Consider the following 24,467-nt stretch of genomic DNA (forward strand, 5'->3'; position numbering starts at 1 on the left):
TATATTAATACCACCCTTTAATGAGTAGGAGCAGGGCTCCACACGCTGTTTTGAGAAGGGGGGAGGGGTGGGGGATTGAGAGGAGGGGTACACCAATTTATATTTGTACACTAAATGAATAATGGTTCTTGCTTGCTCTCCAAAAATAAGAACTGAACTAGCATTTTTGTTTCTCTCAAGCATTTTTCAGGAATGGGAATAGAGAGAAAAATGCTTGAAAGAAACAAAAATATTCTTGAATGGAAATAGTCACCTCAAAAGTTATCACTCTATAAATAAAATTATGACTATTACTTTTTCATCATTTCATACTTATCTACTTCAGATTTTTTGTTGCCATTTATTTCTCCACTTGTCTGTATCATGTGACTCCTGTATCTTTTCACAGACTGCTTTACTAGCTACCTGAAATAACTCTCCAACATCAGCAAACTGTCATCTCACTGTTCACTTCTTCCATGAATTATCTATGAATTACATACCTTGGCCTGTGCTGCTCTGTTCTACATAGTACTGTTGTATTTTATGCATAGCCTTCTATGAAAAGTGTCACTATGAAAAAGACACTGAAAAGAGTCTTTTTTTTCTTGCCCATTTCATTTAAGCAAGATATTCATCTGTATGAAGGTCTCCTTTCATTACCTTATGATAGACTAGTTTCAGTAGAAACCTTTGGCAAAAGATACTGTTAGAACCATAATATTTCAATTAAATAAATCACTCAAAAAAAGAAAAAAATTAAACTTCTATTAACCAAATTAAACAGAATTTCAGAAAAGCCTTATTTTGATGTCATCTGCCTGTACTTGTGTGAAGAATTTGACTCTTCCCCACAGATTATTGTCTCTAAGTTGGAGAGATATGGTTTTGTCAGATAGACCTCTCAGTGTATTAGGAACTGGCTGAATAGTAGGACTCAAAGAATTACAGTTTATGGCTCAGTGTACAAGTGGACATTGATAAGTGATGCTCATTAGGGGTCCATACTGTGACTTATACTACTTAGTATCTTTGTCAGTGGCATGAACATTGGGACTGTGTGCGTATAGATATGCATATAGATAGACCCATAAACAGGCATGTTTTCATGTTTTCATCTTAAACACTTACACTTCAGCCACTTCCAGTGGGGGGGGGGGGGGAAAGATGACAACTTTCTAGTTCTGAGTTTTGTGATTGGTAGACTGCCTATTGAGTGGTGCAGGCTTGAACCTTTGCATCAGCAGCTTATTATATAATAAAAAACATATGAAGCAATTTCACTTTATTATTTCTTCACTTGCCAACATGACTTTGGTGCAGCTCATAAAGTAGAGAATATTTCTCTGTGTTCTTTATTATGAAACTAAAAATTTAAAAAACAGTTTTTAATATAAAATGAAAAAGTTATTATTCATTGGTGAAGCTGGCATAAAGCAACTTGTCTTCCCATTTCTGGTTTTAATAGAAAGGAAAAGGGGCATATTACTTTTAAAATAACTTGATTACCTTATGGGCTAGGCCCTTCCTCCAATTTGTGTAGTTACTGCCTTGTAAATGGCTTAGCCAGATGCAGTTAGGTTACAGTGTAGGTTACAGTGCCTTACATTAGTAATCATACCAAATCAATCTGCTAATGAAAATCTGTGCTGAGACATGATAAAGGCTGGGAGGGGAAGGTGTGTTGGAGGGGGGGAGGGGGAAGAAAAACAAACAAACAAAAAAGAAAAAAAACCACTGTTGAATGTAAAAATGTGCTAATCTGAGGAACATTGTATTTAGGTCTTTTAATAGTACTGTCAAGGAGAAAAAAATAGCATGAATTCTTTAGCTCTAGAAAAATTAAATTGCTTTTACTAGGCCTCTAATCACTCAGTGTTAGTGAAACTTCACAGGACTTAGTTATAACTCTCTTCCTATAACTCCAACAATCTGCAAATTTCCATGTTTTCTGGCAATTTAATTTCTGTGACTAAATACAAAGTAGCTTATGAGTTTCATGTTGCATTGCTAGTGTTTTCAACAACTTGTGATTAAGTTGCTGTGTTGCCTAGATCAATTTTGTTCTGAGTTTCTCTGAGTAGGATACAGCAACAGAATTATCCACAGAAAAGATCTCAGATTTCTACTGAAACATTTCAGACCATGTGTAGGACATTTAAATAACAGAGTGACTGAATTTGCATGTCTGTGAGACCCATGTTCAAATGCTTCCGAGGCAAGTGAGCTAATGTTGCTGTTTTTATTACAATGTGAAATCATATATTGGTTTTGCTACATTGAGTAAAGATCACTGTATCTTTCATATCAAACTTTCACTTGAGACAAATGTTTCTGGTCCTATTCTGTGGTTGGAAACAAAAGATGTCGGATGTCCTAAGATGTTGTATGTCCAGTGGGCCATGTGGCCACAAAACCCTCAGAGATAGAAAGTAAGTCTAGTCCTTCCCTACAACAGCAATGATCCTATGAAAGCTTTTCACATGAACTGGGACAGAGCTATTTTTAAAAAGGAGCTTCAACAATATTGTAGTGGCCTTCAAACTCTCTATAGACTACTGGCATCCACACAGAGTCAGCCGTTATTCTCATTTCCAGCTAAGAGAAACAGAATAGATGGGAGGAGATGAAAAACAAAAGCAGACAATGCAAGTTTTTTGTTTTTCAGAAAGGGAAAAGCATTTATCACACTCAATACAGTACAAATGCATAAATACTTTCCTAGTATTATTCTTCTGCGTAAGCAACCACTGTAACTGCCGCAGGGGTATTATGTGAGTGTGCATAAAAGAGAAGGCAGCCCACACAGTTCTGAAGGAAAGGGGAGCTATTACTGGATACCAGTTTGTTTTACAGAGAGATTACCCACTTTAATAAGTGTTTTTGCACCCCTCCCAATGGAATTTGAAGAGAATTTTTAATATTAGTAATTTTTCAGACATAACACTCATGGCTTTCTACGCCCAGTTTGAGGTAGTAAAAATTTAATTTCCTTAAATTTTTCCATGCCCAATTTTCCTTCCTCCATACTGAGAGAAAAAAAAAAAATAATAATAATACTTATGTAAAAGCATTCTATCACATTAGCTGTAAGAGCTGAAATGATTAAACAATGCAAATGCTATTTAGCAATGAGAAACCAGTCTAACTAAGTTCAAAGAACTTTTTTTTCAGTCTCTGACAGAATGATCAATGATGAGGATGTAGCACATAAAACTGTTTGTTAAAAAAATGATCTTGCTGGTTCTGTGTGGGATAGCACATAAGCTGCAAATATCGAGCATGATCTCTTTTCTTAGGCTACAGGTGATGCATCCCATTGGGACTTCTGTGTTCAGCTGCCAACCACTCAGACTTTCATATTATAATCCTATCTTGTATATAAGACACAGTCCAATTAGGAGTTCCTAACATTCTTTAATTTATTGCAGTTGAATGTAGCTGTACAAAGTCACTGCAGCGCAAACCAACGAGAAAAACATAGATCCCACAAAGCATAAAAACTAATGTCTTCTGCCTCAGAGTTTAAAAGAAAACTGATAATTCTGAGTCAGTTTGTTTCTGGGAGATCAAGACATTGGAAAAACAAGATCAGAAGTGCCTATGGTTGGACACTCTAAAATGGAAGTAATCCAGGTCATCAGATCCTTTTGAATCTCATTTGAAACATCTTTTACTCTGAACATCATCAGTAAAATCACTAATTTGATTTTACAAGAGTTTACAACAATTGTGATTTTTGGCGACCTATGAAACTTTTGACGTCAATGATTTTAAGGCTATAATTTTATCCTTCCTCATTTTGGAAACTGGTTCAGAATGCTCAGGAACTGAAATAAATCACAATGACTACAGGCAGATGTCAACCAAAGTTATCTTATGTCTGCATCACTGAGGTGCTGCTGCTGGACTCGACAGTCTTTTGTTATGGAGTGCAACTAGCTCATAGATCTGTTCACTGTTTGAGGAATCATGAAACCACAGACCCTGGTGGCTTAAATCTCCAGAAATATTTCAACCGCCATCTGCTCTAATCAACCAAACTGTGCCAGGAATTGTTCCTGGGCACTGAAACATGATTGTTCATAGAAAAGCAGTGCAACCCCAAGAAAAAAAATTTGCCAGAGACAACTGCCTTTCCCCCTCCCCCAAATCTGTGTATGGTCTGGAAACTAGCATGCCCTATATAATGTTCCTGACAGGTAAACAGCCTGTAGCTACCCTGCAGTGGAGAGTAATAGATCTTAATAATACAGATAAGAGATTTTTTTATGCCAGTTGTCTTTAATGCCAGAGAATGGTCCCAAGAACCCTGAACTTACCAGAACAAACTTAGTCAGGGAAACCACTGTTCCTGTTCTGCTGGAATCCTGTCCATGCTTCAATTACTATTTCTCAAACCTGGGATGTTTTGCAAAAGATTTCAGCTTCAGTAAATCATTATTTCTCATCAAACTATTTCATCAAAAGACTTCCAAACCACTGTAGCCATTTCTATTTTCTTAACACAGCCCAGGAAGAGTCTTGAACCATTTAACCCCATGAACTCACATGCAGATGTGCTATAGGAAGCAGACAGTGAGAGGTTGAGTTTTTGTCAGATTTCAGTTAATACTCATCCACTTGATTTTGTTATACACATTTTCATGATAAAAATCTTACCTATCCCCAGTATTAATGGGCTGTGAGCAAACTACCATCAGGCATAAATAAACAAAAATGAGTTGAACTTAGACTTCTTGTGCTAACAAGAGTTTCTGCAGTTTTTGTCATCCTGTTGCTCCCTTTGACATGTCTGCCTCCTTTTGGAATTACCATGATAAATCCTGAGCACAACAGTTAAAAATGAATTTAATTAACACGGTTCCCATGGATTATACAATTCCTTATTTGGAGTATTCTCTGCTTAGCATTTATAGAGATAATTACCTACTGTAGGGAGCTTACTTTAGCATGGGGTTGGATTAGATGATCTCCAGAAGTCCCTTCCAACCCGTATGATTCTGTGATCCTGTGGTTCTGTAATGCCCTTTACCATTGTAATGTTGATCTCTGATCAACTGGTTAGTCAAGCTCTTTTCTCTGTTTCCTTCTGGAATAAAACTCCTCTTTTTACAGAATTTTCATTATGCCTAAAAAAGCTGTCTATTTAACTGTGTAAAGTAGTCTGGAGTTTAAATGAATAAACTTCCATCAGAAGATAATTTTTGTGGTATCACAGTATCACCTGACATGACTCATTATAGTCATAACTAAAGTAGGATGGTATCTGCTGGAAACATCTTTATAGCAATCAAGAGCACATGCAAAGAACATTACAGTACTCAGCACAATAACCAGTAGTTAACTGCTTCTCACATTGAAAAAAAAAACTGCGAATTATAGCTTTCATTTGTGGTAAAATGGCCCCACTTAATTCAGTCAGTACATTTACACTTAGAAGTAACTAGACTGAATTCACATTCTGATGCTGAACATATAAGGAAGACTCTTGAAATGGACTCTGAAGTAATACAGAATGTCACTTGCATATTAATGGAACAGATACAATAATCTTTAGTCTTCATGGAGGATTCTGAACCTATAGCTTGGCTTTCCTTCTTTACAAAACTGAAGAGAAGGAAAGCCATGTGCACCCCCAATGCAAATCATCTATAAGTATTTTTAAGTTCTTTTGTTATTCCTCAGTGACATCTAACTATGAGACCAAACTCAGTCATCTTGGATAGAATATGGCTATTAGCAAGAAGTAAAAGCTTGAAAGGAAAATTTTCAACCACAGCTATGAGGAGAAAATCCTTCCTTTGAGCAGGAAAGTTTCTAGTGATGTTTCCAGACTATATTTGCCAATTCAGACTCAATCTTTTCTCAAGTTTAACTTCATTATGATCTCGAACTGTTGCCTCACTAGATGTGTTCTCCAAATGATATTATTAAGTCTATTCCCCCACCAACTTCTCCATTGTTATGATATCTACAGATTATTTTTCTCCTTTGTACATAGTGTCACTGGTATAAAGTGGGTCCCAGGAACAGTCCAAACCTTGTCTGTTCAATAACAATGAAACTTTTGCCCCTGGCAACTTGGATTCCATAGCACACAAAACCCTATCCATGCTGAAGAAGACTTTATAGACAGCAGTCTTCCAAGTATTAATAACATAGCCAGTCACAAAAAAAGCCTTTGACATAATGCAATTACTAATTTTCTACACATTTTTGGCGTCCCAATGTACCTGACACTAAGGCTCCATATCTGCCTGATTAAAATTCAAATTTTGTCTTCCTTGCTTTGTTTTTTCTGTGGCATTAACCCAAATGAATGTAAGTCCTGAAACTCCTTTTCTGTTTTCTAAGTAGTTCCAGAAAGTAATAACATATCTAATTATATTTTCCTATCAGCAAAAGCTACAAGGTAGAAACAGTAAAAAGTAGTAGATGGCTATTTTTGCTTCCAAAGCTTATTTTGGGTGTTCCCATCCTCCCCTTTGCTGGAGGGATAAAACCATTTTGAAACACAAAAAGAGAACATGGAAAATAATAAAGGTCCAGCAGAGCTTTACTGTACTGGAACATAATCAAAAATATAAAGGCAATTTTCAGAAAGCGATGAAAGGAGGTACTGTAAGAGAATAGATGGTCTGAATTGTTTGCCTTGTCTCCACAAGAAAAGCAGAGTTTTTTTTATAGATCAGACCTCTACTGAAGTCATTGATTCATCTTTTTCTTCGCAACTAGATAACTGTATAAAATTTAGAGTTCCTTCTCTGCTCTCTGAAACAAGGGGATGTTAATGTAAAGCTCCCGTGTCAGTCTTAAAGCTTTATAACTAGCCCACTTGTCATGACGAGAGCATCACTCATACTCAAAGGGAAAGCATGATTTGTGATTTGAACTTCAGAAGCCAATGTTTAATCTTCCCTGTTTCCACCCTTCATCATAGTACCTAAAGGACTGGTATACACGTGACTTCTTTTGCCAGACCATCTTTGGGCTGTAATATATCACAGAGCTTGAAGTACAACAACTTCATTCTTTCAGGCATTCCTCATGCTGTCCATGTGGTTCATTTTAGATGGGTTTGGAAGCACTGACAGTCTGCATGGCTGGAATGTAAACAAGGAGGTCTCGGCAGGAAAGGCAGAAGAAGGTGAAGAAGCAAACTCCAAAGATTGTGCTGTGATATGGAACAGCCCCAATATGATTTTAATTAGAGTACATGCCATAGGATCATTTACTCACAAAAAATATTCAAGGAATTGTGGGCTAAAAACCTCTGCGTAGAGAAAATTATTTACCTCTGGCTACTTCAAGATGTCACTATATTAGCTAAATTTAAATATCTGTGATTCACTGAAGATTCACTGCTGAGTCTTTCTGGCATGACAGCCACTTTCTACTCAATTTCTTTTACTAATCAACAAAGATGCTGCTGCAGAACAGAGCTTAGGGGGCATATGGGTAGCACAGATTAAATAAAATGGAATCAGAGCAGCTTGTTTTCAAATTCAATCTCTTTCTTTTGCTTTTGTTACTATGGTTTACTGCCTACTTCTGATCTTCTAAGAGCAAGTACTTTCTGTAAATGAGGTTGACACTGCTTAATTCAGAAGTGTATTAAACTGAGAAGCTGAGACAATAAGTAACGTTTCAGAAGGGATGGGGAGGAATTCAGGTTTCATACCTCCTTTCATAAATTATTATTTGTATCACACACAGAAGTCCAAGTCAAGATTTGCCCCATTAATTCTGTCACATCAGAAATGTGTAGTAGGCAATTTGAAGAGCTTGCCTAGATGGAAAAAGTGACTAGCAGGCTTCTGCAACTAACTTGGGACCAAGTGACTTGACCAAGATCACACAAGAATCCTGTAGGATTCATGTACTTCATTCCTAATAACTGAAACATCTTTCCGCCTCCTCCAGCACCAACTCAGAATCACTTTGTTTCTCTAAGACTGTAGCAAATGAATTTAGTGAGAATGAGCAGTGGTATAATGCGAATGATCCCATTATTCTTTTAGGGTTTCAATTTTCTTTCCTGTGTTCCACAAATGAAGGTCTATATTACTGGGAGGCAAAGCACATCTGGAGGAAGAGGTTGTTACAGAGACCTTATGAAGAGAAGCAACTAAGAGGAAGTACATAGAACTGGAGTAGATCTCATCTTTCAACTAAACAAATCAGAAGATTCTTCAGAAGGCAGGTCAGTATGCAATCTTTAAAACAACTACTTAACAAGGTCTTCCAGTTATTAGAGTTACAATTTCTGCAAAGTACAATCACAGGATTTAAATAACAGATGATACAGGACTATTTCCCTGAGTCTCTCCCTTACCCATATAAACAAAAATCTTTGGAGTTCATTGAAGCCATGTTGAGGTGAAACTTGTGAATGTGTAGTACATACAGGCTATTGCTCTGTACATAACAGACAGGAATATCTCAAAACAACAACAGTTTCGTGAAAAATAGAGCCATCAAACATTCTGCTGTTAAAAGATACATGTCTATGATGAAATGTATTCTCTAGCTCTGATCTAAGTGTTACAGCATCACTCTTTGAAAAAAATAGGAACTGGTAGAAACTGAAAAAGTGACACATGCTGCTCGCCTCACTGAATGCTATTTTAATACTAATGTGGAAATTTTCCTTTGTGCATAAGCACTTTTCTTTAGGATAGATTAAAAAAAAACCAACAAAAAACAAAAACAAAAAACAAAAAACAAACAAACAACAAAAAAAAACCTTGAAGAATTCTGTATCTATTTCACTGGTGATGACAAGTATGTTAATTGCTTGCAGATAACATCTGTTCTAGTGAAATCAAGATGCAGACTTTCCCTGGATTGCTAGTGCTACACTTTGCGCTTTGTCTAGGAGATCTACTGCTCTTTGCTAAAGTTTGAAGTAAGCTGAAGTGCCTTTGAATTTTCTGAGAATCTTCCAGTAACTGAAACCGAATCTGCTGGGAGTCCTGGGTCATTGCAATGTCTCTCTTTGAGCACAGGACTTACCTTTGAAGCTCAGACACTTTCACTGACCATGACGTCGAAGTGTGCTCTGGCTGAAACAAGTTCACGGTGATCTGCCAACGGCACTGCGTGAGAGAGCCTCTGATTTCTTTATGTTTACAGTAGAAGGTGAAGGGCCTCTCTGCTCGAAAAGCGTGAGCCTGGCAAATATAATGTCAGATCTAAGGAGCCCTTATCCTCTACAGACTACATTTGCAATTTTACAGCACGTCTGTAGAGCCTGCCATCAAGTTACTTACCAGATGTGTCTGCTGAGTCTGTCGATCACTCTGCTAAAGACATGGCTCCAGACTGTTATCATTCCCTTCCTCCCACCATGTATTTGCATATGTGTTCTTAAGCAAGCTTGGAGCTCCCCTAAAATACTTGAAACTAATTAGCTCTCCAACATGAGGAAAAATTCCAGGCAATCTGTTATTGCAATATCATTTATGAGGGAGCAAGGGACAAATAACTCCCACTCATCCTTAAGAGTAGATCATTACTAAAATCCTAGAGACACAAAGAATAGCAAGTAGGGGTCAATATGCAATTTTACACTTAATAGAGCTTGTTCTATGCCAGCCGAGCTCCCATCAGGAATATAGTTCATCCATACACTGACTGTTGCCAAGAGCTGTGCTGCCTGGAAAAAAGAAGTCAATACTTCTTGTTTGACTTGTTTTCCAAGCTTGTGTCCTATATAGGGGTAATCCACTGTGTAAATATTGGTTGGAAAAAAAAATAGGTTTGAGCTTAGTTGCAGAACAAGAGCCTATACATTCTTGTATTCTATCTACCCTGTATAAACCTATGAAATAAATCTGTATCTGATCTATCATAGATCATTATGTGAACACAAGTTGACAGCGCATCCCCTTTGTGGCAAAAGGAAACTGCACTGGGCTGTATAAAGAAGGGCAGTGCCTGTAAATCACAGGCAGTGGTTCTGCTTCATGCACTGCTGGCAAGGCTGCAATTGAAGTAAACACATTCAGATTGTGGAGCCTAATTCAAGAAGGTTGTGAATTGATTAGATTGAGCCCTGAGAACAGCAGCAAGAGTGATCAGAGATTTTTAAACATACAGAAATACCAAAGGGATTGGAGTTATATACTCAGAGAAAAATTATTAGGGCAAACATGATTATTCAAACACATGTAGAATACTTCTGAAGTCAGAGGTAATACACCATCCTCTGTGTCCTCTAAGGACAAAACAAGGGCTGCAAGCTAAACTCACAGCAAGGGGATTTCAGTCACAAACTAGGGAAAATTTTCTAACACAAACAACTGTGAAGTCTTAGAACAAATTGATTTGAAAGACTGGAATCTTTATTCTTAAGTAGTAGAGCACACTTTTTCTGGTGATGTAGCTACTCCTGCAGTGAGCTAAGGAGGTTCTTTAAGGTATTTGTAGGTTTTAGTAGTATAAACTGACTAAACAAGAGACATGCAAGGTCTTTATTTTCTACAAGGTAACTCTAAAAATTCTGAACAGCATCAGTCTCATGAAAAGCTGAGCAGCATTGCACCCTTTTGTTAAACTGCTGTAGAAAGAGCAAGGCCATTCTACTTTTGACCATGTGTAAGCCAAAGTTTTGAGTTGGTTCTGGTTGCACATTTTCCTCAAAACAAGCATACCAGGGGGTTTCTTTAACTCTGAACTTTGATTTCATTACATACTGAAACTAAGTTACTTTCTAAATGGCCAAAATTTCAGTCCTCTGGGAATAACAGTATAAATCAAAATAAAATTCCCACCTGTCCCTTTGCCTACTGTGTCCTTGAAGGGGGGATACTTTCCTCCAGTCTTCTCCCAGCTCAGGAGTGTTTAGCGGCTTCCTGGGATGCAATAAATTATCCATATTCCCTCTATGTCCCTTGATAAAGTCCATCTCTGGCTCCCATAGCTGAAGCAAATCTGTGTTCGTTTGCCCACAGCTACTTTGAGGACCAGCACAGTACAAGTTCCAATAATTCTTGGCTCGCCTACCTTTGGCCCCACACATTCAGCCTAATCCCCTGGTATGGAGTGGGATGGCATGTCCATGGGAACGTACATTCCTGTCCTCCAACACCCAAGGGCTCCCATTTGTAATAAGTTATTAACATGAATATTTCCAGTCTTTACACAGGAGAATGAAATATTTTGTTTTGTTTTGTTCATTATCACAGAATCACAGGCATGGCTTGTTTGTAAGGCTGTATTGCTCTGACATCTTTCCCACAGAAATAAACTTAAAAGGGCTTTTCAACAATGCTTTTGCCAATGCTACCTATTTACACCTACTAGAACTCAAAACGAAACAACAAAGGGCTAACTACAATTAGAACAGACTAGAAATTCGTACCAGAAGCCAGAAAGGGCAAAAGAGAGGGAAGAAGAGAAATAAGGAGAAAATATACTTTTGGGAAAACTCCTGCAGACTTAGGTTCATGAAGAAAGTGTTGTGATATTTGCTTATAAGGCTGAAAGCAAGACATCCCTAGCAAAGTTGCCTAGGAGGCCACTTCAAGAACAACTTAAAAGGTAGTGAATGCAGTGGAGTTTTACTCCCCTTTTCTTGATTACCTGACAATATGCTTCTTATTCAAGCAACTGAATATTTCAATTGTTACTTGTTCACTGACATCATGGATTGTGATGAAACTATTTGGCAATCATTTTCTCCAAACCACTCAAAGAAAATAAAATTGTACTATTCTCAGCTGCACTATGCTTTAAACAATCCCATCTCAGTAGAAAGAACAGTGCTAGCCACTGGCTTCAGGACGAAGAGGCAACATTAATTTGAGGGAGGTCAAAAGGTTAGATCAGGACATTACAAGAAACTGGAAGATGACACGGAGCGGAGGAAATAAAACTGATACCATCTGAAATGATCAAAGAATAAAAAGGAAATACCAGAAAGAACAGGAAAACTTCTGTCCAATAGCTGTTATCAGGAAGGGCCCACTGACTGTTTTCCTATCAGCATTTCAATTTCCCCATGAGAAGGTTTTGAGGACTTAGAATAAAATCTGGTATTTCTTCAAGAAGAAGTGGAGAATCTATTCCCCGTTACAAGTCTACATTATCAGAAAAGGGCAAATACAAATGGAAAAGCTCTTAACCAGACTGAGAAAGTAGCACCTACAGCAGAGATTTGAGGAATAAGACAACCTATTCAACAAAAACAAGACCTTAGAACTCAGAAAATAAAAGAACAAAGTAAGAATTATCAAAGTTAAAATTATTAACATAGCTCCTCAGTGGAAGTGTTTGGGACAACTTTAAGTAATACTTGAATTTATGACCATTCTGCAAAAAGTGAGTGTGGCAATGGAACGTGCTGATGAAAAATGGAAAGCGGTGTCTGTTCACAAGCTGGCTATAATTTATAACAGAAGAAATTAGCAATCCAAGATGAGAAGTAGAGGTTTCCAGCATCTTCAAGAAAGACATTTTTATTTCTTGTCAGTGTGGTGATATGACACAATATGCCATAGAAGATTCAGTTGCTTCTATGATGTCCATTGAGAAATAAGTGGATAGACAAAAAATGGTCAGATTGCCCTCCAGATCAGCAGACTGTGTGCTTATGGGCAAAGAAGTACTAAGACCACAGTTGAAAGAAAAAATCAGTTCACACAGCCTACTTTTGGAAAGCAAGTTTCTTGCAGCTAAGCTCATAGTTTTCTCCATCTAACATTAGAATTTTTGGTAACTAATTACCTTGAGGAGCTGCTGAACTATGAGAAAGACAAAGTAGAAGGATCTAAATAAAACATAGTAGCAAATTATGTCAGTGCCATACTAATAGGCCATAGACTTATCATGTGGATGACTAAGAGAATATTTAAGAATATATTCTGACATAGGTTATTAGTAGAAATCCTATAACAGGTACTCAGTCATTAGATTTTTGCATGGACATGAAATGGAGAATCAATGTGCACCAGTGTTTTTCTCATTCCAGTTAAGAGCTGATGAATTCAGCTATACATTTTGGATTGAAGATCCTTCAATAAATATTCAGATAAATATCTCACTAAAATCTTATTACTGCAATACATTGAAATGGAAAGCAGATATGATTGACCCTTGTAGGAAGTAGGTTGCACATATGAACTTAACAGTGAATACAAAATCTGAGCGCTTCTTAAGAACTATCCTAAATTCAAGAATGCTTTGTGAACAGGAAGAAAAAAGGCTTACTTCTGATACTTTATTCACAACAAGTAATTTAACCACATCTACTTCAAAGAGTGGTTTGGAACTGCTATTCATACAGTGTGGAATCTGTCGCCAAAACCTCATTGAGCTTAAGTGCTGCAAGCTCATAAACAGTTTTTTTTTAAGGAACACAAATGAACACACCATGCTCCTATAGTGTTATTCATCTGGCTGGTGGTTATAAAGACTTTTGCTAGAGTCTTCTTAAAAAAAATCAAACGACACAACACAAAGTCTCTGAAAGGCCTGAATTTTGCACTTATGCTTAGATAACAAGGTACCCAATAACTTACTGTAAATTCTCTCTCAGCAGTGTCTACATTACCAAGATGAGGAGCTACAATTCTATGCTAATGCTGTGCCATTCAAAAAAATGACATCCAAGACTGCAGATCACAATAATTTAACTTGTCAGCTTATTGTCTAACCATGCAATTTCTCAAAATGTCTGTGTCGTGGTGGCAAGGCATTTGACTCAACAACTGGAGGCAAGACTGTTCACATAATTAGTGGAATGTCCCTAATGATGGCTTAGGGATCCCAACACATTAAAAAATAAAGCCAAGAAGAGCTTTAAAAGACGCTACGGGAACCACACTGCTATAGCAATAATAATGATGAAAATATTCATAAATGGCAAATGTGATACAGTACTGTAGTAAAAGTATATGTAAGGATGCTCTTTTTAAAAATGGCTTAACAGCATTGCCAAATAATATTTGTGTCATTTTTTGGGTAAAACTCAACTACATAAACAATGACAAGATATCCCAAATCACTTGGAAAATAAATGCTTTACAGGACCAATTCAACTGAAAATTGAGGGCAATTGTAACTCATGGACACTGCATTGTTCAAGAAAGTCACATCTTCCACAGTCCCTATAATCTGGTGACAGACACTCTTATTATAGACTGTTATGTTCTTCTCAGACATCTTAAACCACATCTTCTCTTTAATCCATTTCTCATCCACAAGCAGAACTATACCATTTGTACAGCCAGTGTGAGGAAGCTGAGCTGCATGAGCAAGGAAAGGTTTTAGACAGAAGCTGTAATTTCTAATAGAATGCAAGATATAGAGTACTTCTATTGTTACATTCAGTGTTGTATGAAAGCTAGTAGTCATTTTTCATTGCAGATTTACTCAAATATAAGAGCATTCTGAACTGTTCTAGACTCCACTTATGTAAAGCAAGACTATCTAAAAAATAATCCAGTTCTTTAAGTTTAAACTTTTTAATTTTTTTTATTTTTTTTTTTAATTTTCTTCCTTACATACTATTTCAGATTCAGTCTGTAAGAAGTAGGAATCTGTTCTGAACCACTTACTTTTTCCACATCAAATGTCAAATAATTTTACAAGATTTTTGTTTAGTCCAGCAGAAACAGACTAGTGAAAACTCCACTTCTAGCTAGTGATGTCATATTGCATTGCACCCAGAGGGTTCTATGAACATTCACACAACATTAAAAACTTGTTTTGAGAGTAATGAAATATGAAACTACACAAAACTTTTTGAAAACTCTAATCCGTTCCTGATATGAGTTTTAAAGTAAAGTTTTAAAATTCTTGGCTTATACATCCTACATGCTAGTGTGTTCTGGGTGTCTGTAAAACCTTGATTTGCACTCTGTGGGAAAGTCTGGATATTTGTTTGATATGTATCCTCTTATCTGTGCTTCTATCTTATAAAAGATCTCATGAGGTAACCTCATGTTACCCAGTAAATATTCTTATATGGCTTCACGAATCCTCAATTTGATGGAAATTGCCACATCTGGAGAAATCCTGCTCTGTTTCAATTTGGGAATTTTTGAGTGTGTTTGTTTGTTTAGGTTTCTGAGAACAGTTTTCAGAAGGAAATCTGAAATGCAAGCATATGTAAATGGTAAAGGTGAAATTGGATGTTAAATGAATAGCTGAGGTAAGATGAACAACAAAGTTATTCATTCAGCTAGAACTGTATCCTTTACCATCTCATAGGGATACAGTAAGTCTGGAATGGATGGCCTAGGACATTGTTTTGTCAGGAAATCAAAACGTAAAATACAGTTCATAAAGTCGCAACACTTCTCAGCAATTGGTTAATAGGTTGGCACCTTTCCACATCATCAAAAAAAACAATGTGAGAGAATAAACTGGGATTACTTCAATAAAACATGAACGACGTGTGAAATGATTTCCTAAAATTAAGCTCAGGATTAGAAGTGTTGAGTAAAAAGGTGAACATTTTAAAGACAGAAATTACCAGGAAAGCCCTTAAAATATCAAAGAACTGAAGTGCACTAGGGTACATTATCATCTCAGTTTTGATATCAATGAAGCAGTTCTTATGCGAACTGTTTTCAGTGCCATGTTCTGAACCTAGTGAAACTGCAAATTGATGTAGATGCAAAAGGTGTCTGGGAACATAAACCCTACTGAAGTTAGTAAGTTGCTTGTCTGTGATAGTCAACTTTTTACAGCTTTTTGCTATGATATGCATAGCTACTACTATTTCTTTGGTATTCAAAACAGAATCGACGTAATAATGGAGAGTAATGAAGAAACCTTAGAACTACTTCTTTTGGACAGAACAAGAGAAGCACCAGAGTTCTCTGACTCATAAGAGCAAATCCCCTATGATACATATGGGAAGGAAAGACTAAGAAATACAGTTACCTACCTCTAAAGCCACAATTGCTCTGGGTGCACTTTGAAGGATTTCTGAAGGGTCTGCTCTGCTCTACTGAAGACAGTCAGAATGGCTTCATAAAGCTAGGCTTGGGCACTGTGGTATGAATAATAAAGAATGCATTAGTTTCTTTTCATATCTCTTGAATAATTTCACAATAAGTAAGAGTAGCATTGCCCTCCTGGTGAAATAGGTGAAAATCTACACCAAATTGAACTAATTCAGGGCTACCTAATCCCCAGCAACAATGCTAGAAACCACGCTGTTCTTTGCTCATTACTTTGAGCCATTTTTCCCATTAAACTTCTCCTTTTTAATAAAGGGCTCAGTAACCTGCAGATGAATGCTATTCAGAACTGAATTTTTATGAATACAATACTCTTTTGTAATATTTCAAAGGTCCAAGAATAGGTTGTATGAGCATGTAGAAAACAGTGAGCTATTTCTGAAGGGGAAATCTACATGGAGCCAAAATATTAGAGTCTGAAGAGACTTAAGAGATTTCCAGGGCCACCCAGAAGTAGAATTAATGAGTTTTCAGTGCACCATCTTATGTGTACCTACAGCAACGGCTCTTCCATGAATGAACAGAAAATAAATCTCAAGAGATTTCTATGTGAAAGTGCATTTTACATGGAAAGATTAATTACATATATATTTTGATATATACTATTTAAAAAGGGATTATCTTAACTTTAAACAATTTATATGTCAAAGGCTGAGGTACTCATTCTGGAGGACAACTGTCACAACGCAAATCCTATTTCATTCATTTAAACAATAATAAATGGCTACAGACTATAAATAAATAAATAAATAATGTTTAACCAGCAGCTACTGTCCTTTTATGGTGATTTCTACCTGACCAAAAATATCATAACATTTTGCCAGTAAACCTTAGGAAATTGTTGCTGTGTAGTACTATTTTCTCTTTGCATTTCTTTTCTTACTGTTATTTTTGACATTTTTTCTTGTACTGTACTCAGCAGTACATATGAGAACATGCATTTTTGTTCTAATTTTCATGTGTGCTAGTATAACAAGATCCTACTCCACATAGCACTGAGCAACTTTCCCTAGTAGAGGCCATGGCAAGAGGTATGGGCTGACAGACTCGTCTCTGTGTCTCTCGATATTATTCATTATGGAATCGTGGGCCAACTCTAGTCTCCATGGTCTTTTCAGTTTACATTCCTTGTTCTGGAAGATGCCAAGAAACAGCAAGAAAGCATTTATTAAATAAGACAGGGAGACATTACAAAACAGGAAGGGAGCTGGATGGATGAGTATTTATCTTCAGAAGATCTCAACTAAAAGAATCATTCAAATTGCTGGAGATCATTCTGTTTGGTAAGCTATAGGCTTCTACCACACTTCAGTTGGCTAAGTTCTTCTTTTTAAATTGGCTGTGTACTTGTGACCTTTATGGAGGCACAAGCAAAGTAATAGGTTACCTTACAATGAACTATACAAATTTCACAGGGTGAACTTATTGTGCATTTATCATCTGTGGGAGAAAGTTCACAATAAGAATGAAGCTCACAGAGAAGGTGGCAGATTCTATGTTCCTTTTTTAAAGCAGCTGAAAGATGCAAAGTGTAAAACTAAAATTTTAAGTTCAGCTGAAATGAAATATCTGTAGCATTCTAAATTCAGAATGAAAGATTACTTTCTGTGGGCTCTGTTCAGCAAAAAGTCCAATTTTTGTGGGTTTGGCAGTAGTTTCTTTGAGGGCTTCAATGGTTTAACTTTCACTGAGCTGAAGTTCTCAATCGAGAGCCAGAAGTTTCTCCATACCTCTCCTCTGAGAATCAGCCTGGAGGTTCTGGCAGCATTTCTTTACAGTATTGAAAAGATGTCATGATCATGAAGCACGTAGTCCTGCTTTATATATACTCATATCTGCAGTCTACCTTAACTCCATCTTGACAGTGTTCATGTCTTTTTGTTAACACATATCTACTTAAACAAAAATTAATAATCAGTTACTGTCTTTTTGAGGATAAAGGTTATAAGAAAACATAATAACATAGATAAAATTTTAAAAAGCAATAGTTATTCTAAAGGTACTGCAATTATCTGCAAACTAGCTTTCTAACTAACTAATTTCTAACTAGAGAAAAAAACCTGTATTTTTATGGTTAAGGTTAAACTCAAGAACCCCAAACACTGTAGCACCTGGTAACACAGTAGAGATATCAAAACAACTACAAATGTATTTGTCTTACACAATTCTACTATAGCTATTTGGTAATTCTTTCTCCTCAGACTGATTATCTGTATGCTCTATAATATAAAATATGATTGTAGCAAAGGCAATACATTCCATGAGATAGCAGCTTAGAAGTACAAAGGAAGAAGCTACTGAAAACTGTTTGCTTTTACTAGAGTTGCTTACTGTAAATTAGAGAAAAAGTATGTAGGTCACTCAGAATGCAATGCCTCCTACTACTTCCCTGGAAACTACAATATATACAAAGAATACAATAACACTATTTGATAGAGTGAATTCTTAGCTACAAAACAGTATTCTTCAACACAGTAACCACCATTAGCCATGTGTTTTCACCAATGATGAACCTGCATGATGCGCTTACATAAATCTTTGTGGAGGTGACCCACTGTCATTGTGACCACTGGTGAAATACATGACCCACTGCCACACTACGCTCACACTCAATTTTTTTTTGTCCATTAATGATCAGCAAATTCAATGAACGTTAATGGGTGCCATTTTTTCTGTGTGGAAGACTTCAGTTCCACACCTTACCTTTATACGCATTTCCATGTCAAAGACTGTTTTGTCAGAGTGCCCTTCTGCTGCCATCTGTCACACTGCAACAACAAATAATTGAATATTGGTGGGAAGGTTCAGCCTCTAGTACCATACTACCAACATCTCCCTCTGATGTTGTGAGTCAACATAATGATATAGGAGGCATTACGTTTGGAGCAGCCCATATATCCTCCTTCTCTGTATCCTAATCTGGTAATATTTCTTCTAATTCATCTTAATTTGAGAGGTTTTTTTGATGATGAGAACTGCAGACTGTCCGGGAGCTACTTTATTCAGCATAAGATATGCAGATCATCAACAAATCTCAGCAATTTTCTGAAGCCATTCACTGAACAGCAGAGATACAAGTACAACCGATTACACTTAATACTTCTATTTGTGACTTTGCAATCTGGAAAAAAATAAAAAATAAAAAAAATGCCCACAAAGCAGTCTAGATTTTATTATAAAGTACATAGACATCTATTACAGAGGTCTATGCATTTTAATTCAGGTGGAATATTAGGTGAGTGTGTATTTTTATTATGGAATAGGAAAGAAGTGGTAACAGATATATGCATACACAGTGATCCTAGTACAGTAACTGACACTGATTAAAAAGCATATACTCACAGTGTGTGGGGTAAATATATATATATTGGAAATCTAAAATGGCCTTGTGCATGTAGAGCATCTTTAAACATTCAGATGACTTTTAAAAAGTCACGTATAGCTGAAAAAAACAGATTCTGATGTGAGATATATTCTGAGTGAGAAAGCAGCATAAGATCTTCCCCCAGGCAGTAGGCCTCTGCTCTCCCTCTGTTCAATAGCAAAGAACAGATGTGCTAAACATACCTCATTCTTTGGATATTTTGAAATATACAATAACATCTAAAAAAAAAAGTAGGCATTTTTCCTTATATTCCTAACTTCATTCTCACAGGCAGACAGATCAGCCACAAACCAATTCTTTGTACATGTCTGAGTTAAGATCTTTCGGAAACATTTTTAATGCTGCATCATCAGGTTTGTCTTTTACAATGGTTTCTACTAAAGAAACAGCTTTAATGCCTGAAAAAAAAATCAAAAGTTTTTTCCATTTTTACAACTAGAAAGAACCAGTGGTATTTTTAGATGCAGGAGCACAGACAAATCACCATGAAAGAAGCTCAGATCAGGTGCCTAGCAGTAGTTACCCAGAGGAATGCACATCGCACATTTATTGCAGTGTACAAAGACACACATAAGTCGTTACTGAGATGAGTATCTTTTGCAATGCAAATTTACATCTAACTCCTCTACATTTGTTGATCACAGAACCATAGAATTATTAAGGTCGGAAAAAACCTCTAAGATCACTTAGTCCAGCCATGCATCTACCACCAATATTGCTCTCCAGTACTGACGTGCCAAAGCCTTGTGAAGCAGTTGGATGTATATAGGTAAATCTGTCAAGAAAGCCTAAAACACCTACATTTTTCTCCCCAGAAAATGATTATTTAAATTTACACACTTAAGTCCCTTTGGGAACTTTAGGAGCAGCATGCATCACACTAAATTTCTCAGTGACCCTGCCCTAGAAAAAGTGATTTTTCATGGTTGCTACAGGCAGGAGATTGTAGAGATTCACCATTATGAGGGTTAATGGAGAGGTGGAAAATTTACCCTGGTGAGCTGTAGATAGGCAGAAGGGGTTACAGACACATATTGCAGTAGGTCTCTTTAGTAGTTCAGAAACATGAAATGAATGCTGGAAAAAAATGCTTACAGTCAGGTCAAAGGACAACGAAGACTGAGAGTATGGAAGCAGAAATCAGGAGGAAAGCTTACTATGAGTGGTAGGTGGATTTATGTCACTACTGTCCATTCTGAATCTTTCACTATGGATCTAGACTAGTAGATTTAAGTGATTTAAACATCTACCATAAAAAAATACCAATAAAAGGAAAAATATAGGACATTCCATGCAAGAGCCAGAGATTTACACATGACAGAAAATGTCAGAAACCAGATCATTTCAACACAGAAGGTGGAATTATATTAGGCAGAAGGAGACTTATCTGAGAAAGCTACAAGATAGGATACACATGGCAATCATCACATGAGGAGGAGTGATACCCTGAGGACATTTATAGGACCAGTAACTGTTGCACAGGATTTCCATTCATATACTCCATACACAAACGATATGTAAGAGACAGTGCTGTATTAAAAGTTTACACAGTACAGCTACAGCATTCTCCTAATTCAGAGTCCTCCCCTTCTAGAAATTTGAAAAAAATAAAAAGTTGAATCATTACTTTCTTTGATTTTGGAATACGACATTTCTCCAGTCACATTACCAGTAAAGTGGAAATGGAGTACAAAGCAGTGTAATTGTTGCAGACAGTGCTAAACAAAAGCTTGATACATTACAGTGTAAATTTCCCTTCCCTTCCCTTCCCTTCCCTTCCCTTCCCTTCCCTTCNCTTCCCTTCCCTTCCCTTCCCTTCCCTTCCCTTCCCTTCCGCTTTTCAGAAGTTTTGAAATATGGGTTTGGAATTGAAAGCTGCAGACAAGGCTGGACTCCATTACACAGAGCAGTTCGTGACAACCCGGGTATTTTCAGTAACTGGTTCAGGAGTGGGCACAAGACTCCATTACCTGGCTCAGCTGAACAGGATGGGAGGGAACCTGTTCACAGGCACACTGGGAGAGTAAGTTTGTCTGAACAAAACCATATAACTAAAATCCCGTCTCAGTGTGGTTGGAAACTTTGCTCTATATCAAGAGAAATCCAGACAAAGGGGCAGTTCCAAGAGAGACACTACAGTGGCAGCCTAATGCAGTGTGACAGACAGAATGAAATATAATCTACCACTGGTAATAATTTGCTGTCTTACCGGAATCTTGCCAGGTAGCTGATGGTTCTATTAGAAATGAGCAATTTAAAGATACTCACAAGCAGTATGTCAGACAGCATCAGTTAACACCTGCTCATCTTTAGTTTTTATAGGATGATTTCCACAATCTAAGGAAGGTTCTCGTTTTGCTGTTAGTTAATGAAACAGGTGCTTTGTGCATTTGAAAACAAAAATTTCACTCCAGTAATCGACTCAAGAACAGCAAAGTCCATCCATCCCAAGAATCTTCTTTTCTCTTTGAGTTTTTACAAGAGTAGTAAAAAAGTCATTACCGCTTATAGCATAAAAATATTTTCCCATTAAAACAGTGGCCTGCTTTTAATAAATCCCAAAGTTATTGTTGGCTCTATAATGCCAACATGTACTCAAATGAATATTTTTTTTGTGTGCAAGTCATGAAACTTAATATACTCTGTAAAACTGTTCAAATCCTTCAACAACTCATTTAGTCTATGCAGATGTCAAGAGACCTGAAGCTATATTTTAAACAATTATACAGCCATGACTGACCTCTCTTTCATTGCTGTTATCTCCATAAGTAGGAAAGGCTGTATTTGCAATGTTTCTGTTGGGTTTCTATGGAAAGGGAAATTTGCCTTCTTTGCTATGAAGAGAATAACCCACTTCAGAACTTTCTTGTAAATATGGTATACTTTATTGGAAAAAAAAGCAGCAATATTTAGAGAAACAATTTTTGTTTGTCTTATAGCTTAAGTCAGGTAAGTTGCTGGAAATTTGACAAGTTTCCTTGAGCTAATATTTGATCCACTAAAGTCAGTGGAAATGTAGTCATTGTATTTGATACAGCTGTGATTTCATCTTGTGTTTTTGAAGCACAAAGACAGTCTAAAATGTCTGTTTCAGTCAGTCAGTATTTCTGAAGGAGGAATAGGCTTGCCTATTCCCACAGCATCATTCCTTTCACTGAACCATGGTAAAATATTTCATTGATGTTTTCTTTCATGACCTACATATTTCTTACTTACACTGAAATTTCTTTCATGTAGTTTTATTATGGTTCTCATTCAAGAAAGCACCCTTTTTCAAAACAATATATAAACCACAGCCACCATCTGCTGCATACTCTACCGTTTCTGAGTACTTCAACAACTGGCTGGTACTTACCCCTTATCTGGGAAACCAGACTGCGGTGGATTAAACCAGAATTAAGTGCGCAATTACAGTAAGGGGCTTAACCATGACTAAGCTGCATAAATCCAACTTAGGTGCTACAATGATTCAGCATCCTGAGATACAACTACCACCATCACTTTCTTTCATTCTTTTTTAAAAATTATTATTTTATTTTTTAATAAAAATAGCCATATCTGTTTTTGAAGTTGGACTTAGCACCATCCCAGGTATAGTAGGCATGCCAAATACATCATACCTCTCTAGGCAGTCAAATGAAAGCTAGGCTCATCTTGTGATGCACCTCTAGATCCAGTTCAGAGAAGTCCCTCATAGATGGGAATTTCTCTTCCTTCAGATGTACCAAGCTTACAGCACAGAGGGAACATGCAAGCTAGCAGGGACACACAGCCAAGTCTTGATGGCATCTGGGTTGAGACTTTCATACAGTTACAGGATTTTCAGATGACTTATAAAGGTCTGATTTTAGATGCCAAGAAGGTAGGTGGCATCTTTCCTGAGAAGTGTGGAAAGTCAGCAAAACAATACTAGGCACATACATTTTATTAGCTATGTTGACAACATCATGTTTCAGAAACTGTGAGGTCTAAAGCGGTTATCATGATTGTAAAATCTTACTTATCAGATGACATCGTTAAAGAAACAGACTGGTTAATTTTCATTAAGCTAATAAAACTTCCTCAAACTATAGTATGTATTTTATAAAAGCATCCAGTCCTGATTTAAAGGCTCTGGATGACATAGAGTATACAGAAGTCAGAGTAAGTCTCAGAAAGTAAGCCATGCCAAGAGTAATTCTCATTACTATGTGGAGAGTCAGGCTTCTCGAGAGGGTGATTTGTAGCACAAAGCTAGCTGCAAGTCTACACTACATTTAGGAACCCCTGCAGTAATGTCCGTCTATAATGTTAAATACGTAACCTTGTGACTGTTGTCTGGAGTAAATCACCTCTGACTGACATGGCCACTCAATGTAGTTTGATCACCTGATAACCACACAGTCATATCTGTTCCTAGATTTGAAAAGAAGGGCTCAATTATTGATCAGAAAGCTTAAAATTTTAGCTTGGAAATCAGTTTTCCATTTTTAATAATTCAAAGTATTATTCCTCTTGAGAGTGATGCTTCTTACTATATGCAATCACCAGTGAAACTGAGGCAGGCTGAGGGCACTCCATTTCCAGGCCCAGCTGTGTACTGGCCTGTAGCTCAGTGTTCATTTTTTTTTTCCAGTGGAAAAGCACACCATCCTCATTTGCCACTTGAAGCCTTCCAAAACAGGGGAAACCAAGGGCAGGTGGCCTTGTAGTCAGCAGGCAGCCTTTGTCATGAGGCTGAAAGTGCGCTGTGCTTCTCAGAGCAAGGCAGCTTTGGCCTTCTGAGGAATTTTTCAGATAGAAAATGTTCCTGATCTAAGTTGTGTTAATGGAACAATGAGAAAAGAAAGCAACTCTGCTCTGGAAGGGCAGGAAGAAGTTGCATGCATACATTTCGGAAAATGTGGTGGAGGAGGCAGTGTGGGGTGCAGTCAATGACAATCCCTTGTGAATAGGAGAGGACTGCCAACAGAAGGGGCAGCAGTACACCAGCCAGAAGCCAGGCTCTGTACAAAGTCACCTTGAAAGAGTAAATAAGAGTAAACTCTGGTAACAGAGTTGAAAGGGAAATGCTGTCTTTAATAATTAGACATGGTGAACTTCTAGAACTCCTTCCTTAGAGTTCTTGTTCAAAAAGGTGACAAACA

The 24,467-nt window shown here is 37.1% G+C and overlaps 1 long non-coding RNA gene across 3 annotated transcripts in view; it reads right to left on the reverse strand.

The window, feature by feature from the left end:
- The window catches only part of LOC107311762, a 74,013-nt gene that overhangs the window by 23,830 nt on the left and 25,716 nt on the right, over positions 1 to 24,467 (reverse strand). For 2 of the 3 annotated variants that reach the window (XR_001554226.2, XR_004306660.1), the window contains exons 5-6: positions 18,660 to 18,724; positions 15,881 to 15,985 (exon numbers count right to left, since the gene is read on the reverse strand). This is a non-coding gene — a long non-coding RNA (uncharacterized LOC107311762). Of the gene's footprint in view, positions 1 to 1,134; positions 4,381 to 8,997; positions 9,156 to 15,880; positions 15,986 to 18,659; positions 18,725 to 24,467 lie in introns of those variants that run through there. The other variant, XR_004306659.1, reaches the window with a different exon arrangement.

The sequence above is a fragment of the Coturnix japonica genome, chromosome 3 (assembly GCF_001577835.2).
Source record: "Coturnix japonica isolate 7356 chromosome 3, Coturnix japonica 2.1, whole genome shotgun sequence".
NCBI lineage: Eukaryota > Metazoa > Chordata > Aves > Galliformes > Phasianidae > Coturnix > Coturnix japonica.